Raw genomic sequence first — 14861 nt, forward strand, 5'->3', positions numbered from 1 at the left:
TTACATTCAGGGAAACTCTTTTAACGAGTCTCATTTCACGTTTACACACAATAGATGATCTTGGCTGGAAAAGACAGGAAGCCCCCCTTTCAGGCACCCTGCCTGTGTGGGGGGAGGGTTGGTTTGTCCAGCATAGGCCCCCTCTTTGGAAAACCCTCCTATTCTCTAACTACCAGGATCTGCTTTTTTCCCCATCAGCTTTCTCAGCTTTCTCTTATGATACTTTATCTATGTTTAACTGTGGCAGTAAATGGCTGTTAAAGGTTAAACATGAATATATAAAGCTGTACCCTCACTCCAGTCTTTCCTACTCCTTTCCTTGTTATTTTTTTCTTCCTTAGCATCTACCAGCATCTAACACACTATTTATTTTGTTTACACACTGTGTTGTCTCTCTTGCAGAAGTTCAGCTTTATGAGGCCAGGGCTTTCTGTTTTGTTTATTGTGTTATCTCCAGCACTCCAAACAGTGCCTGGCACATAGTAAATGCTCAATAAATATTTGTGATGAACAAATAATGGCAGGCCATATCGCTCAAGCTCTGTTCACACCTCTTAGATCAGTGTCACTCAGAGTTGCTAAATATGAGACGAGAGGGGATATGGTTGTCATCACGGTCAGCTTCCTGGGTGTGCTCTGTGCAGTCGCATAGGGTCTCAGAAGGTCCTGTGCTGGATTTAATGCTCTGCTGTCACTGTGCCAAAATTCCTAATAACTGTTTTCTTTGAACTTCTGCTTCATAAGTGAAGTCCAGCGGGACAATGGAGGATGCACGTGAGAGACAGACTTACACAATATGAGTGTTCAATGCCACTCCTCACCATCCCATTTACATATAATGTTCATGATGCCCTCGGGACACAGCGTTCTGGTGGACCCACGATGTACAGGAGTTCAGTGAGACTAAAGCAGGTGCAAGGTTGGTATGTGATCTCTGCCTGGGTGAGCGGGAGCTCTAACAGCCTGGGGGACTGTACATTTTTGTTTGAATCAGGACTTGCTTTGAACACATAAAGAAGGTGAGAAACACGAGTGAACAAAGGACTCTTATCATATCCTTTGGCATTTCTGTTGGTACTCCGTTTTGTATTAAGTGAAATAATATCAGCTGAGTTAGTTTTGTACATTTCCACTGTTAAAAATGAAATACATATGCAAGTACCAACTCTGAAATAGAAACTTTGTAAAATGCTTTTATATTTGCGTTTAAAACTGGCATTGCACAATATAAAGATGAACAGTATAATTCATTCTAGTACTTTTCTTTTTAAAGTTTATTTTTTTTGAGAGAGAGAGCAAGTGAGCGTGTGCAAGCAGGGGAGGGGCAGAGAGCCGGGGGGGGGGCGGGTAGAGAATCCCAAGCAGACTCCATGCTGTCAGCCCAGAGCCTGAAGCAGAGCTTGAGCCCACAAACTGTGAGATCATGACCTGAGTTGACCATGATCCAGCCGGGTTAACTGACTGAGCCACCCAGGTGCCCTAATTCATGCTAATACTTTAAAAGTTTACTTTTCTTTGCTGAGAACAATATTAAATAGTAAATTAAAAACACCCATGGAAGAAAGGAAAAAGCTTTATATTTCAGTACCTTTAACAGCACTTTTCCCTTACTTTTTGAACAAGGGGCCCCAGGATCGGGGCCCACAAATTATGTGGCCGGATCTGTTTGTCATGGCTGCAGTTGAGCACTTCAATCCACACTGTCAAATTCTGGGACTATGTTTCTAAAATAAAATTGTAAGGACAGGAAGCCCAACTTACCAACAGATTGCATTCTACTTTATTTTATAAGCCAGCTGCTTGGAACTTGGCATGTATTTTCTCATAGGAACACTGTTTTGAAGAGTGGTCAGTCTGCCGAGCTAGCTCTCAAAAACCTACTGAAGCAGTAATACGGCAGGTTGCTTTAGTATATTTGAATTATTGGATTAATGTAGCTGAAGACTATTAGTGCTGTTTGCCAAGTATTGCCCTCCAGGTTTGCACTGAACAGTTGGGTGGGAATTCTGGTTGGTTTTAGCCGTTAAGCTGTGAGTACTGGCATGTGCCACTCAGGGCATGAGCACTTAATGGACGGGGTGAGGCCCTCTGAGGTGCTTTTTCCCGTCTGTTATAGTGACTGGCAATATTCCAGGGATGACTACTCCATCAGCCTGGGGCCCGGTGAGGGGATAACATGGAACAGAGCCCAGTTCCATGGCATGGAGCATTACCAGAGCATAACCTGACCTACTCTGATCGATAAAATCATTAATCAGAGTTCTTTGATTGCAAGCACTAGAAACCAATTACAGCTAATTAAGGCATAAAGGGATGTGTTAGATCCTGGGGCAGCTCAGAGGCTTGAAGAAACATCCAGGTCTTAGGCAGCAGAGCATCTCGAGGACTCTCAGTTATTTATGGGCACATACCAACATAATTCAGCTCCTGTGGTACTCCCCACAAGAATCAGATTTCAGGAAGAAAGGGCTGCATTGGTTTAGTCTGGGTCTGCCCCTCCGCCAGCCAGGAAGAGGGACCATAATGGACAGGCCTAGTAAGGACTGCCCCTAAAGAAACAAGGAGATATTTGTCTCCAAAAGCAACAGATGTCTATCATAACCCCACATGGCCACTATTGGAGCAGCCTTGGGGGATGGGTGGAGAGGAAAGAAATGTGCCTGGAACACTATTTCATAGGTTGGGGTCTGTAGTTTGGGGATGCTGAGACATGCTTCATGTCTGAACATCACCACGGCTGCTATGGGCTTTCCTAGCTTTGAGGCCAGTGCTTCTCAACCCTGGCTGCACACCTGGCCTGGTTGGGAGGTGGGGTGGGGAGAGGAGAAGGTTCTGTAAAAATAACCAATGCCCGGGGACTTCTCCCTGAGGTTATGATTTAACTGTCTTGTGAGCCTGGACATCAGTTTATTGACAGCTCCCCTGGTTAAGTGAACATGTAACCAGGATTACAGAGTGGATCTTTTTTGAACCCTTAACCTGGCCAAGCCCCACCATAAACACTTGGCCACTACCTCCCAGGGGTAGGAGGGCTATGTGTGGGGGTGTTCCTCTCTCATGGGTTTATTGTCTGAAAAGTAGTCAAGCTGCTTATTCTTTCTCTAGAAGCTCAAGATAAGTGTTCTGCAGCGTCTTAGTCCCCCTTTATTTACCAAGTGAAATTTTAGGCTTGTTGCTGGAACAAATATACTGAGCTACTCAGTACTCAGAGGAGGTGGAGAACAACCAGGAAGATTGGGCTGGAATTCCTTCATCCTTCTGTTATTTCTTCCCCTGCTGGGGCTGCCTGGTGACCCCTCTAGGGCTCCTCCTACCCCCAGTCCCTGCATGGAAAGAAAAAGGGACAGATAAAAATACTTCAGCTGTATATCCCCAGGCCACAACTAAGTGGTGAAGTCACACCTCTGGCCCCTAGTTGCAAAGCCTTGCCAAGGTGCATGGATTCCTTCAGTGGCCTGAGCCAACCTCCCTTTGGCTGGAGCATGAGACACCCTGGGAGCAGGGACTTGTTTTATTTTTGAATTGCAATTATTACGAGATCAGTCACTGCTGCATCGCTTCCTCTCTTTTATCTTGACTTAGTGTGTTTCATGTTGGTTCCACTGTCCCCTGTCATCCAACAGAGTGCTGAGGAAGAAGTGGCCACCCCAGCTTTGGGAGTCATTCCAGAGTGTGAGGCTCATGGTTCCTTGCAAGTTGTAGGTGGAGGCATGTGTGGGCACAACCACTTGGCAGAGGGCCTCTGTTGTGGGAAGGAGGAAGTGATAACTCTAGACCCTTCCGTGTGACTTAGGGTGCCACCTGGCACTAGCCGGCTGGAGAGGATGACAAGGAAAGCATCATCCTTTGGGTAGGAAGGAGTCACACTCCAGGGGCTTACTGGTCACAGCAGTAGCCTGTGCTGCTCCTGTGGATACACTTGGGTATATGCCCAGTGTCCCTGGCATTTTCCCTTTGCTTGTTTGGCCTCTTGGGGACATTCTTAAAATATATTCATGAACCCTGAGGAAGTCGCACTCAGTCTGCTTTTCTTTTTCTTTTTTAATTTTTTTTCAAATTTATTTATTTATTTTGAGAGGGGAGGAGCAGAGAGAGAGGGAGAGAAGGGGAGGGAGGAAGGGTGAGAGGGAGAGAGGGAGAGAGGGAGAGAGAGAGAGAGAGAGAGAGAGAGAGAGAATGAATCCCAAGCAGGCTCTGTCCTGTCAGTGCAGAGCTTGACATGGGGCTCTAACTCAGGAACTTTGAGATCATGACCTGAGACAAAACCAAGAGTCAGATGCTTAACCAACTGAGCCACCCACGTGCCCCATTAGTCCGTTTTTCTTTTATTACATGAGAGGGATGCCCTCTGTTATTAAAATTCTGAGTTTCTGTACATTTTCTTAGAATCATTCCATGTCAGCAGTAGAAGGATATTTGACATCATCTGATTCTCCCAAGGGAAATTTTCACCAGAAAAAGTTTGAAAACTCTATCTAGAAATCTCAGAATCAGCAGTGTAGGTCTTAACAGGGAAGTGGTGTGGTATAGAAACAGATCTTTGATGAGGAGTAGCCAGGCTTCTGACTCCCATGCTGACTGTTGACCTTAGGCACTGTCTCTGTGTTAACTTACCTATGACCTAGGAGAGGTGGGCAATCTGGTGGTGAAGGACATGGGCTTTGGAGTCAGACCTGCATGGGGTTAAGACTTGCTTCAACCAGTTATGAATATGAGTAACTTGCACGAGTAACTTGACTTTGTCCAGGCCTCAGTTCCCTCATTTGTATCAAGAGGACTTAAGAATTTGTGCAAATTTGGGGTGCTTGAGTGGCTCAGTCGGTTAAGCATCCGACTTTGGCTCAGGTCATGACCTCGTGGTTTTTGAGTTCAAGCCCCACATCAGGCTCTGTGCTGACAGCTCGGAGCCTGGAGCCTGCTTCAGGTTCTGTGTCTCCCTCTCTCTCTGCCCCTTTCATGCTCATGCTCTGTCTCTGTCTGTCAGTAATAAATAAACATTAAGAAAAAAGAAGAAGGAATTTGTGCAAATTTGCATTTACTTAACTTCCTTAACTCTTCAGTTCTCTTGGCTGTAAACTGGGGGTAATAATTGTACTTAACCTCAGGGTGTTGTTGGGAGGATTAAATGATACAAGGTTTTTGATACTTAGGCCAGTCCTGGGCACCTAGTGGTCCCTGGCAAAATTAAAGCTGTTTACATCAGGAATGAGGGTATCTGCCTTGTCTCCATTGTAGGTGGTTTTTTTGGATCAAATTAAGCATTGTTTTCAAAAGCACTGGGAAACCTGGAGATGGACATACATACAAGATGATTGTTTGGAAACACTTTTACTGTCTCTTTAAGGCTAAAATGTTTGCTTTCTGAAGGAGCATGACTTCCACTCAATATTCCGTTTGTTTTTCATGAACAATTTTGTGAGATATCATAAAAAATGTGAAATCAATAGTTTCTAAAAGCTTGTTTTTGAGAGCTTAAAAGGCAAGCTAGATTTCCAGGACATGCTCTATTAGTTCATTCCGTTCTATATTGTATTTTTAGCCAATCTATTTCTATTTATCTCTGTCTCTCTGTCTCTGTTTCTGTCTTCCCCCGCCCACTTTTTTCCTCTTTCCCTCTCTTCCTCTCCCTCTGTATTTCTTTCTGTCTCTCCTGACTCTCATATAAATGCCCACAGGCATCTCTCATCTTAAAAAATTAAGAAAAGCATCAGCAAGGGGCACCTGGGTGGCTCAGTCGGTTAAGTGTCCAACTTTTGATTTCGGCTCAGGCCATGATCTCATGGTTTGTGAGCTCAAGCCCTGCTTTAGGCTCTGTGCTGACAGCTTGGAGTCTGCTTGGCCTTCTTGGGATTCTCTCCCCCCTCACCCTGCCTCTCATCCCCCACTCAAAATAAATAAACTTAAAAAAAAAGCATCAGCAAATAAAATCCTCCCTTTTTTCCCTCTCCATCTACGGCCCCATCTCTTCACATCCCTTCTGTCCAAATACCTGGGGAGATAATGGAGACTTTTTATTCCCTTATCAGTTCTATCCGAGGACATTACAGCTTTTCACATTGTACTATTTCTAAAATTGTGCTGTATCTTATGTGTGTTCCAATAAAATGTTTTTTATAGATGCTGAAATTTGAATTTCCCATAATTTTCACTTGTCATGAAGAATTATTCTTTCAATTTTTTAAAACCATTTATTGATGTAGAAACTATTTTGGGCCCCTGGGCCAATCAGGAGCAGGAATTCAGCCCTAGTTTGCCAACCCTGGGGCTTTTAAACCTGTCAAAAGAAATTTGCCAGCCAGGCAGAGGACAAGCTCTATCATGAGTATCTTAGCATCTGTATGTGTGAGAACTTGGCCTGACGCATCTGCTTATCAGATGTGCACTTCACTGACTTATTTACTTAGATGGTACCTCACATGACTGAATTTTAACTTTAGATTCTTAATTATTACTTCACATCTTCAGAAAGATCACACAATGACACGGCATTGAAATGAAAGTTCAGAAGATGGCTTGCGCATGCCAGGTGATGGAAATGAAACAGTAGATATGGCCAAGTCCCTCAGAATACATCCCCAAATTTTCAAAATTCCGAAAAGCTAGAGTAATGGACACTTTGCCAAAAACTTCAGAAACGTCAAGGGGACCTAGAAAATGCAAGCAATTCTATGATTCATCCACAGACCTTGAACTTATACTCTTAATTTTATAGGTATTATAGAAGTCAAGGTCACAAGTCCTGGTTATGGAAGGTGGGATGCCTTTGCATAATCTTGCAAAACTGCCAATGGCCAAAAATAATTTCCAAGGCTCTTCAGATGTTGAATACAAAGCAGGCTTTGACTTAATTATAACATAACATAACATAACATAACATAACATAACATAACATAACATAATATAATATATCATTAATATAATATAAAGAAGAAAGTGACATGTTGGTATTTTGACCAATGTATGCTATTGATAGTTGAAAAATTTATGTAATTTAAGCAGAATTAGAGTAAGGGGAGCGGTGCCTAGGAAGAAATATACGAAGGAGGTCACTTTCGGGGTCTGGCACAAGTGAGAGTGAGTGCCTCCTTACATTTTGTGTCCTATGTACCTCACTTGTTCCACCCTAGATTGGCCCTGAGTTTAAATATAGCTTATTATTTCTTCCTCAATAGCTGAGAAATCCATGGTGTATCTTACAGTCCATGGTGCCTTAGAATCAAGGAAGCACAGTGGTTGAGGTTCTCCCAAGGGGCCGGGGTTCTGTCCCTGCCTCCTTATGGAGCCTCCTTGGCCTGGCTGCCTTGACGTATCTTTTCAGCTTGGGAGGCCAGTAGGCGCCCTAACTCTGTGTTCTCATCACACCCTGTGTTTATCGTTCTATGGGTCCTGATCTCAATGTAATTGTGTTCTCAAAATCTGTCTCCCCTCTAGACTATGAGCTCTTTGGGAAGAAAAACTCTTCATCTCTTTATTTTGCCATGGTCGATAGCCGTGTCTGGCAATACTCAGCGAATGCCAGGGCTGTGAGTGCATAAAGAAAACTGTTGAATGAGTAAACATTTTTCATGATAGAGGTCAAATAACGTTTAATGCTTGGAAGACACAGAGAATGCAAAATCTGACCTCGCAGAGCAAGTTGTTTTTGAAAATAATCTTCTTTAGTCTGGCCAACTTGAAATTATATCATGACCCTGCATTGGAAAATCTGAACTTTGACCTTTTCAGATGATGAATATGCATTATGATCTACCAACTCAGAGCAATGACAAAACTCTTGGCCTCCAAATGCTGTTGAGGGAGACAAGGGCAGCTTGAGATCAGGATTTGAGTAGTGGTGGTGTTATACCTTCTGTACATGGCCCAGTGGCAGAGTCGGTAAGCTATGACATTTTTTGGGGATGGAAAGTAAAATGAACTTCTTTGCTGGCGGAACTACTAATTTTTCTACTCTAACAGTTTGTATAGTCCCCTGGTGGCCTGATAAAATGTCCTCAGGGGCTAGGGGACCCTGCTGGGCCAAGCCCTGCCCTTGCCTTCAGTCTAGAGCTAACCTGATCAACCAGATAAAGAGAATACATTTTTTTACTTTTTAAGACTCACACCTCCAGCAATTTTTTTTTTTTTAACAGCTCAAGAAAGTTAGTCAAAATGGGTGCAGTACTTGAGAATCTTTGGAAGAAAGATGCCAGTATCTACATACTAGTGCATAATATAAGGCTGCAGGTGCATTGTATAAGTCTGCAAGCTGTTTAAAATCCCTCTTATCCCGGAACGCCTGGGTGGCCGAATTGGTTGAACACCTGACTCTTGATTTTGGCTCAGGTCATGATCTCATAGTTCGTGGGTTCCAGCCCTGTGTCAGGCTTTGCGCTGACAATGCAGAGCCCGCTTGGGATTCTCTCTCTCTCTCTCTCTCTCTCTCTCTTTCTCTGCTCCTCCCCCACTCACTCTCTCTGTTTCTCTCTCTCTCTCCAAATAAAGAAATAAACTTATAAAAATTAAAATAATAATAATAATAAAATCCCTCTTGTCCCATTAAAGTGAAGATGCTAACTTCCTAAAGGAAGCAGGACTTCCTAATTTTGCTGAGATCCCGAGACAAATTGTCTGATTTATATAAAAAGGCATAACTTATACCTGACTCCAGTTTCCAAAATGTGACATTCAGAGCTGATAGCCTTCTCTGACCTACCCTCCCTTAATAGCCACAGAATCTCCTGTCCATTTTGTCCTGAGAATACATTATATCTGTTTATATTGGCTTCTTCTAATTTGAGAAGTCCTGAGTTGGTAGCACTTACAAAAGTAATTATGTAAGCATGTATATTTATATTTTTTGGTCAGCAGGGTGGAGGCCTGGACAGAAATGGGGAGGTGCTGATGGCTGGAGAGATTCACAGCAAGAGAGAGAAGATAAAAATCCTATCTCATTCCCCCTTCTAGAGATAACTGCTGGCAGAATGCCATTCAATCTTTTCTAAAGGCATGTATTTAGAACATTTTGTTATAAAAATAATACCCAATTAGCATAGAAAATGAAGGGAAAAACCCTGTAATCCCAGTATTTAGATAACCACTGTTACCATTATGCTGCCCTTTGTTTTTCTGCCCTGGATATGAAGGCAAACACTGAACATGCATTACAGCTTATGCGTTTTCCCAAACAAAAAGCAGAGCACAAACTTTAATTGTCCAAGACAGAAACGATAGCACACAGCATATGCACACATATCCCACATTTCAAACTTATTTATAAACGTGGATGAAAAATATCAAATAAAATATTAGCAATAGAATATAACTTAAGAAATGTACTATGGCCAGGTGAAGTTCATCCAGGAGTGCAGAGATAACAATATTAGGAAATCTATTAATATAATCAGTCTTATATAAAAACTTCTTATGATCGTGATACTGAAAAGTCATATAAAAATTTATAATGTGATTTGTAAAAAATCTCAAACTGAATTATGCTTAATTAGACAGTCCTGTTAAAGTCAGAAAAAGAGGGGTGCCTGGGTGTCTCAGTGGGTTGAGCATCCCAACTCGGGCGCAGGTCATGATCTCGTGGTTCATGAGTTCGAGTCCTGTGTAGTGCTCTGTGCTGACAGCTCAGAGCCTGGAGCCTGTTTCGGATTCTGTGTCTCCCTCTCCCTCTGCCCCTCCCCTGCTCATGTTCTGTCTCTCTCTGTCAAAAATAAGTAAACATTCAAAAAAATTTTTTCAAAAAGTCAGAAAAAGACATGTGTCACTGTCATCTCCTTGTTAAAAAGCGCTTGTCAACACAACGAACAAGATTGCTAAACAAGATGTCTAACTATTGGAGGTAAGGAGGCAAAATAATCTCTGTTTGAAGATGATATGATTGCCTACTGCGAGAATCATTAAAATATTTTTTTGGAAGTAACACTCAACAAATGGTGGCCATCAGTACTAGTAATAAAACTATTGGGGTTTTTTTGGTGGTGGTGGGGATTAAAAGAAGTAATGGATATAAAGAGTTGTCACAATGCCTGGCGCATACTTATACCAATACATGAATACACTAGTATGTTGGTTAGTACATACACACTACTTACTGTCATCACTGCATTGTTATTATTTGTGTAGCATTCAAGCATTCCACGTATGATCTTAAACCACTTGGGTGCAAAGGCATCAGTTATGAACTGTGGACAGGTGCCACTGGGGCATCCCTGCCTGCCTGTGTAGTGTTGCCCACAGGGACCCAGGTGAACTTGGTCTATGTGCCTGGGCTCCACTCTAAGAACTGAGTCTCCTGCCTGGGACCTGTCTTCTCTGACTATAATACTGTGGGACCCCCCCCCTCCCGCTGCCCCCTATGGCTCAGGCCAGCCATAACCTTATCTCACCCTGCAAACCCCAACCCACTAAAAAGTAGGGTGAGAGATCAAGGGTTGGAGGTTCCAGTACCACCCAATTTTTCTGAGCTGTGGTACATGAAGCAAATCAGGTTACTTCCCAAAGTATCCCTTTTCTCATCCGTACAAGAAGGTCAATGTAACTTAATCATCGATTCCTCTCAGGGCTGAATGCGGATCAAATGAGAGAATATAGAGACAACTTCTGGTGTGCAGTAGGCCTCTGACTAGGGTCACTTGATAGAATATAGGACACCCAGTTAAATTTGAATTTCAGATAGACAGCAAGTGAATTTTTTAGTATAAGTATATCCCAGACATTCATAGGATACACTTATACTAAAAAATTATTGGCTATTTATCTGAAATTCAACTTTAACTGGGGATCCTATACTTTGATTTGCTAAATGTGGCACCCTTACCCCCTAACAGATGTCAGTTCCCTTTCCTTCTTACCATCTGTAAGCATGATTTTGTAACTCTGGCTGCCTCCCAGGTCACTGTGAGGATCTCATTAATTCCCATGAATGGATTCAACCAACAAAGCATTGTTGGGCTGGTACAGAAAGGTTTGTGAAGGGAAAGGAATACAGATTAACCAGGTTTCTGGCTTGGGCATTATGAAATGCCCTGAAAAAGGTTAAGTGCCATTCAAACATGAGCCGTTGGTATTGTAGTAACTATTTCATTTTTTTTGCAGGCCTCTTTTTGTTTATTTATTTTATTTTTTATTTTTATTTTTTTAAAATAAGCTTCACACTCAACACAGAGCCCAACACAGGGTCTGAACTTGAAATCAAGTTCTGAGCTGAGATCAAGAGTCAGACGCTGCTTAACCGACTAAGCAACCCAGGTGCCCCTACAGGCCTCCTTATTTTTTAAGTATTTTTTAATGTTTATTAATTTTTGAGAGAGAGAGAGACAGAGTGTGAGCAGGGGAGGGGCAGAGAGAGGGAGACACAGAATCCGAAGCAGGCTCCAGGCTCTGAGCTGTCAGCCCAGAGCCCAACATGGGGCTCGAACCCACGAACTGTGAGATCATGCACTGAGCTGAAGTCAGACGCTTAACCAGTGGAGCCACCCAGGCGCCCCTGCAGGCCTCCTTTTAAACTGGAAACTCCAAAAGAATGGCATTTGATCTCTTTCAGGAGCTTAATGTGGTATCTTCCACCTCTCCTAGATCCCTAGGAAGCCTGACATCAGTGCAGAGGGAGGGCTCGGGTCATCAGAAGGTCAGGGGAGAAGCTGGGATTAGCACCTCCAGGCTAGCAAAGCCGCACCCCTCCAGCAACCCCTCCCTAGCTCTGCTCACACCTGTCCATGAGTCAGCACTTTATTCTAGGCCCTCTGAAGGCATGAACCCTCCTGCCTGCCCCACGGTAGAGATTCCTTTCTGGGCTCTTGAGAACGATAAAGTCAAAGAGCAGATTTTTGCCCTGGGCCACAACTTCAGATGTCCCCTGGGTGCTGTGTCGGCTACATCCCCTTCGCAGGAAGAGGCACAGCGGAGCCCAGGCCTTGTGCTGTCTACTCAACACCTCCCCAGTCCTGGTGGCCTGCTGAAGCCAAAAAAAGGCTTCCCCGTGTGGCCAGGTCCCTGTTGGGTAGGTAAAGTGATGAGCCACCTACCAGCGTCAGAGGACAGGGCGGATAAGTGCAGTGCACTTTCCTTCTGCCTTTTGGGGGTGCTTGGGGTGTGGGTGAGGCAAAACGGGTCAGTCATTTTAGGGAGGGAAGCACACCAAGCTGGGAGCTCTGCACAGACCTGTATCGGGTCAGATGACTTGCAGGGAGCAGCTCTCGCCCAGGGGAGAACAGAGCCCTGTAGACCAGTGCTGAGCTCTTGTGCACATACCATAACCCCATATGAGCACTTCTTTGTGCCCAGTTCCTTGTGCAAATTAGGTACGATGAACTGCCAGCTTCACCGGGTTGTGTGAGAAGGAACCAAAGCACTTAGTCTAGCACCTCGCTAATAAGACAAGGAAAAGCAACTCTGCAGTTGAGTTTAAGTGGTTTTCCCTGAGTAAGCTGAAAAGATTCCCCCATACCCTGCTTTCTACAGGTGTCCTGGGGATGGATGTCCTAGGAGACAGGTTCTTTCCGATCCCTCCAACCACCTCTGGGAAGTGGTGTATGTGTGTGTCCGTGTTCAGTACGGAGGGGGTGATTATCTCACGGGCTCATGGCAAAACCACCTAATTCTTATACCTGTCTCTTCAGGTATGAAAACCTGTCCCTTCAGAATGCCAACCAGAAAGACAATGCCAAAGGAATTTTGTCACACCCAAGATGGGCCATTGATGGATTTAATGATGTCTCTGTCCTTAGTCCCAGGTGGGTTTGCATCTATGTGATGCAGGGACTAAATGGTAAATACTGCTTCCAGTTTGTACACTCACCAACATATAGACATGGAGAGAAGGTAGACCGATCTTAGATATGGAAAGAAGGAAGATAACACTTACTGGGTGCAAATGAGTGCTAGGTGTTCCGCAAACATCACTTCATTTAATCTTCATAAAATTCCATATCATAAGTAAGTCTTTAGTACAGTATTTTGTTTCTAAATTTATTTGTTTTGAGAGATAGAAAGAGAGAGCGAGTGGGGGAAGGGCAGAGAGAGAGAGGGAGAGAAAGAATCCCAAGCAGACTCTGACCTGTCAGCACAGAGTCCAATGTGGGGCTTGATCCCACAAACTGTGGGATCATGACTGGAGCTGAGATAAGAGCTAGATGCTTAACTGACTGAGTCATCCAGGCACCCCTAATGGGTTTATTTTATTTTATTTTATTTTATAATGTTTATTAATTTATTTTCGAGAGACAGTGAGCACGAGCAGGGGAGGGGCAGAGAGAGAGAGAGGGAGACAGAGAATCTGAAGCAGGCTCTGTGCTGTCAACACAGAGCCCAATGCAGGGCTTGAACTCATGAACTGTGATATCATGACCTGAGCTGAAACCAGGAGTCTGAAGCTTACCTGACTGAGCCACCCAGGTGCCCCTAATATATTATTTGTTTAAGTTTATTTATTTATTTTTCAGAGAAAGAAAAAGAGCAGTGTGAGCTGGGGCAGGACAGAAAGAGAGGGAGAGAGAGAATCCCAAGCAGGTTCTGCTCTGACAGCTGCCCAGATGCCCCTACCATAAATAGGTCTTATTAGTTTATAGAAGTGAGCTCCTGGGGCACCTGGATGGCTCAGTCAGTTGAGCATCCAGCTCTTGGTTTTGGCTCAGGTCATGATCTTGTGGTTCGTGGGATCAAGTCCTGCACTGGGCTCTGCGTTGATGGTGTGCAGTCAGCTTGGGATTCTCTCCCTTCCCCTCTCTCTCTGCCCCTCCCCCACTCGTTCTCTCTCTCTCTCTCTCTCTCTCTCTCTCTCTCAAAATAAATAAATAAAACAACAAAAAAAATGAAGCGAACTCCCAGAGTTTAAGCAGCAATGTCACATAACTTGTAAACACAACTTGTAAGTGAGAAGCCAGGATTCAACCCACTAAGGTGATTATGGCACACTCTCCCACTGAATCCAGGGCAGCCTCAATACCCTTCCAAATACAGTGGGTGGCTGTTTACATGCAGGATGGACCTGTGGACCAAGACCATGAGCCATTCTAGTGCTATCCAAGCTGCTTTCCGATTGGTCATTATAAGCTATTTGGGCCAGCTCAGGTGAATCTTAGGGCCCAACCTCCCCTGAAGAATACTGGTGCTGGGCTCAGAAAGGCAGCACCAGGTATATAACAGGCTTCCTGTGAAAGTGGAAGTGGATATGGACCATTTTTTCATTATCAATGCATACCTTCAAGTCAATCATTGCCCTCTCCTCTGTTAAAACATCAGTACCAGTAAAATACCAGTAAAAAAATACCAGTAAAACATTTGGGATTAGGTGATAGCTGTACTTTCCTGTGAATTTATACTCTAGCTCACTTTTTTCTTTGTCTGGATGGATACGCTAGAGTTTTCTGGCTCTCTGGGATATTGGTTAAATCCCAAGGCTTAGAATAATAAGTGACTCCCACCCCTACCACTTTCACCTCTGCCAACACACATGTATTTTTAAGAGAGGTGCTAGACCATCCATGAAGAGCTTGCTAAGAAGTATCCAAACTGGTCCTGCAACTTCTGATCTTGGCACATCACCCACCTCCAGCCTAGTTCCAAGAAAAGGCTAAAGACTGTTTAGAGAGTCAAGGATTTCTTTAATCAGAAAGAATGTGCAGGCCACTTGATGGTACTCCATTAAATTGTTTCTTCGGAGTGGCATACACTTCTAGAATTTGTTGGGGCCTGGGCTGGAATGTTTCCTTGGGGTCCAATGTGACCCGACACCTTGGGTGGTAGCCAGGCTTGAGGGACTTGAAAGTACCCCACCCCAATTTCTGCCTGTTCAGGAGAGGAGAACCCAGCAGAAAGTACCTCTTGGGTTATACCTTCAAGCAGGTACTGAGGAATTTTTGTAGAAAGTTAGCTGG

At 43.9% G+C, this 14861-nt stretch overlaps 1 long non-coding RNA gene across 1 annotated transcript; it reads left to right on the plus strand.

Moving 5' to 3' along the window:
- The first annotated feature begins 7794 nt into the window (after positions 1 to 7794).
- On the plus strand, positions 7795 to 12695 carry LOC122235108. The gene is made up of 2 exons (XR_006213237.1): positions 7795 to 7875; positions 12606 to 12695. It is a non-coding gene; the product is annotated as an uncharacterized LOC122235108 (long non-coding RNA).
- The last annotated feature ends 2166 nt before the right edge of the window (positions 12696 to 14861 follow it).

The sequence above is a fragment of the Panthera tigris genome, chromosome F2 (assembly GCF_018350195.1).
Source record: "Panthera tigris isolate Pti1 chromosome F2, P.tigris_Pti1_mat1.1, whole genome shotgun sequence".
NCBI classification, from domain to species: domain Eukaryota; kingdom Metazoa; phylum Chordata; class Mammalia; order Carnivora; family Felidae; genus Panthera; species Panthera tigris.